This window comes from Arachis ipaensis, chromosome B09, assembly GCF_000816755.2.
Source record: "Arachis ipaensis cultivar K30076 chromosome B09, Araip1.1, whole genome shotgun sequence".
NCBI classification, from domain to species: Eukaryota; Viridiplantae; Streptophyta; class Magnoliopsida; order Fabales; family Fabaceae; genus Arachis; species Arachis ipaensis.
In genome coordinates this window covers 38960775-38965085 of record NC_029793.2, presented here as the reverse complement: position 1 = coordinate 38965085, position 4311 = coordinate 38960775, and positions in this window count along the sequence as shown.

Genomic DNA, 4311 nt, shown 5'->3' with positions numbered 1-4311 from the left:
GTATCTTGGCTTTATATTCTTCAACCTTAGTTGCTGTAGGTTTATTGCCTACAGAAGTGGTTGAAGAAGCCTTTTTAGAGGGGTTGTTATCAGCATTTGTGTGTGTCTGATCCCTCACTGGCAATTGAGTGCCAGATTTAGAAGCTGGAGTGAAATTGGACGCCAGCTCCTTGTCTGCTCCTGGCGTCTGAACGCCAAAACTGTGCCCATTTTGGGCGTTCAGCGCCAGATCTTGCCCATTTTGGGCGTTCAACACCAGATCCTTGCCCATTTTTGGCGTTGAACGCCAGTCCTGCCTTATTTCTGGCGTTGAACGCCAGTCCTGAGCATGGTCTGGGCGTTCAGCGCCAGCCTTCCACCAATTTTCTGGCGTTTTAGCGCCAGAATTATTTTTCCCTGGGCTCTTACTGTCCTCAGGTGAATTTTGAGTGGTTTGCTCATTTCTTAGCTTTTTGCTGCCTTGAGGTGGGGTATTTAATGTTTTCCCACTTCTTAGTTGAACTGCTTGGCATTCTTCTGCTATTTGCCTTGACAGCCGCTGCTTTGTTTGCTTGAACTGTTCGTCCATATGTATATTAGCCATCCTTGTCTCTTGTAACCTTTCTTTGAATTCGACTAACTGCTTTGTTAGAAAGTCCAATTGCTGATTGAATTTAGCAGCTTATTTTACAGGGCTGAGTTCAGCAGTTACTGTTTTAACCTCTTCATTCATGGAAGGGTTGCTGCTTAAGTACAGATGCTGATTCCTGACAACTGTATTAATGAGCTCTTGAGCCTCTTCAATTGTCTTTCTCATGTGGATAGATCCACCAGCTGAGTAATCTAGAGACATCTGAACTCCTTCTGCAAGCCCATAATAGAAGATGTCTAACTGAACCCACTCTGAAAACATTTCAGAGGGGCATTTTCGTAGCATCTCTCTATATCTCTCCCAGGCATCATAGAGAGATTCATTATCTCCTTGTTTAAAGCCTTGGATGTCCAGCCTTAGCTGTGTCATCCTTTTTGGAGGGAAATATTGATTCAGGAATTTTTCTGTCAGCTGTTTCCATTTCCTTATGCTGGCCTTGGGTTGGTTATTCAACCACCTCTTAGCTTGATCTTTTACAGCAAATGGAAACAGTAATAGTCTATAGACGTCCTGATCTATTTCTTTATCATGTACTGTGTCAGCAATCTGTAGAAACTGTGCCAGAAACTCTGTAGGTTCTTCCTGTGGAAGACCGGAATACTGGCAACTTTGCTGCACCATGATAATGAGCTGAGGATTCAACTCAAAGCTACTGACTCCAATGGAGGGTATGCAGATGCTACTCCCATATGAAGCAGTAGAGGGGTTAGAATATGACCCCAGAGTCCTCCTGGACTGTTCATTTCCGCTTAGATCCATGATGGAGAAAGGGAGATGATGTAAAATAGAGAAAATATTTTTATTTATTTAATTTATTTATTTGTTTCGAAAACAAAATAAATTAAAATAAAATAAATAAAAATGGGTGAAGATTTTCGAAAAAATGAGGAGAGAGAAAGTGGTTAGGAAGTTTTGAAAAGGATATGATGATTTTGAAAACAAGTTTTAAATTTTGAAATAAAAATCTAAATTTTAGAAATATATTTCGAAAATTTGTTTTTAAAATAGAGAGAAAATATATTTTTGATTTTTAAGAGGAAAGAGAAAAACAATAAGATAGCACAAGATTTAAAATTTTTAGATCTAATGCTCCCTATTTTCGAAAATTTTTAAGGGAAAAACACTAAGGAACACCAAACTTAAAAATTTTAAGATCAAGACACAAGGAAATCTCAAGAACACTTTGAAGACTCACAAGAACACAAGAACATGAAGGAAGAACACCAAACTTAAAATTTTTTTAGAAAACCAAAATAAATTTTCGAAAAATTTTTTTTTTTTGAAAAATCAAAGACTCATGCCGTCAAGGAGTACAAAGTTCAGATCTAAAATGTCATGAGATACAAAATAAGTCTCTAAAAGTTGTTTAAATACTAAACTAGTAGCCTAGGTTTACAAAAAAATGAGTAAACTATGATGGGTGATTCAGAGATCCACTTCTGGGGCCCACTTGGTGTGTGCTGGGGCTGAGATTTAAGCAAGTCACGTGCAGAGGCCATTTGTGGAGTTGAACGCCAGTTTTTGTGCCAGTTTGGGCGTTCAACTCCAGCTTTTGATCCTTTTCTGGTGCTGGACGCCAGAATTGGGCAGAGAACTGGCGTTGAATGCCAGTTTACGTCGTCTATTCTTGTGTAAAGTATGGATTATTATATATTGCTGGAAAGTCTTGGATGTATACTTTCCAACGCAATTAGAAGCATGCCATTTCGAGTTCTGTAGCTCCAGAAAATCCACTTTGAGTGCAGGGAGGTCAGAATCCAACAGCATCAGCAGTCCTTTTTCAGCCTGAATCAGATTTTTGCTCAGCTCCTTCAATTTCAGCCAGAAAAATACCTGAAATTACAGAAAAACACACAACTCATAGTAAAGTCCAGAAATATGAATTTTTCCTAAAAACTAATGAAAATAGAGTAAAAACTAACTAAAACATACTCAAAACTATATGAAATTAACCCCAAAAAGCGTATAAAATATCCGCTCATCATTGACCATCCGTTTCCAACAAAGCATATTCATGTGGGACAATAAAGTTAAGGGACAAGATTGTTACTGGTGTTGTATTTCTAACCCACTAACTTATCGGCAAGTGCACCGGGTCGTACCAAGTAATACCTTACGTGAGTAGGGGTCGATCCCACGAGGATTGATGGATTAAACAACTATAGCGTTTGATAGGATTAGTTAGACAAACAGAAAATAGTGTTGGAAGTTCAAAAGCATTAAAAAGTAAATTCAAGAATTTCAGAAAACAAGCAGCAAATGAGTTGTGAAATATATATGGGAAAACAGTTAAGGCTTTAGAGTTATCTATTTTCTGGATTGACTTTTCTTATTAACTATTCTAATCATGCAAGATTTAATTCATGGCAAACTATTTGTGACTAGACCCTAATTCCTTAGACCTTTCTAGTCTCCTCTAAAATTCATCAACTGCCAATTCCTTGGTCAATTAATTCCAATTAGAGGGTGATGATTAAATTCCAGTTTATATGCCACAAGAATCCTAATTGTCCAAAAATAAAGGGATTATATGTCACGTATCCCGTTAAATACAAACAATTAGAAATTCAAGATAATATCTTTTCAAGCTTATTGTTCAAGTAAAGAGCTTTTCCAAGTTATACAAGAACTCAAATAGAACATGGGTCATACTTCCGTTCCACCCAAATTCATAAAATAAAGAACGAAAACAATTATTGAAATATAAATCAAAACATGAATTAAAATAGAAAAATAATATTATCAATCCATACAATAGACAGAGCTCCTAACCTTAACAATGGAGGATTAGTTGCTCATGGAATATGGAATGTTAATTTGTATGGGATAATGTTGTGGAATATCTCCTTTTTGGAACCACCCTATTGGGATCCCTTTATAACTAATCCTAATCATTTTAAAATCAAATATCTAAAATTAAAATTAAAATAATATCTTTTCCTAAAATAAGATTTGAATTTAAATTCGAATTAATTAACAAGTCTTCAGCTGATGGGTGGGGACCACTTGATTTGTCAATTCTGCAGCTTCTAATCTGTGATTTCTGGGCTAAGAACTGGGTCAAAACGGCCCAGACATTGCCCCCAACGTTTTTCTACATTTTCTGCACGTGGTGCATGTGACGCGTCCGCGTCGGTATTCGCTGGTCATCTCCTTGGTTTCTTCTCTTTCTCTGTAGAAACTCCATCAAATCCAGCTGAATGCTACCTAAAATAAACAGTATTGCACAAAACTCAAAATAGCATCCATAGTGGCTAAAATATAATTAATTCTTTATTAAATTCAACAATTTAGATGCAAATTCACTAGGAAAAGATAGGAAAGATGCTCACGCATCACAACACCAAACTTAACCTGTTGCTTGTCCTCAAGCAACAAAAAAAACTAATATAAGCTTAGGATGTGAATTTGCATGAGAATGAGAGTTCGATTAAGCTCATGTCTCTTCTTATAGTGGGGTTTACAACTGCAATCCTGAATAGTTTTGGCATCTCACTTTATCCTTTGAAGTTCAGAATGATTGGCATCTATAGGAACTTGGAATCCAGATAGTGTTATTGATTCTCCTAGTTCAGTATGTTGATTCTTGAACACAGCTACTTTATGAGTCTTGGCCATGACCCTAAGCATTTTGTTTTCTAGTATTACCGGATACATAAATGCCACAGACACATAACTGG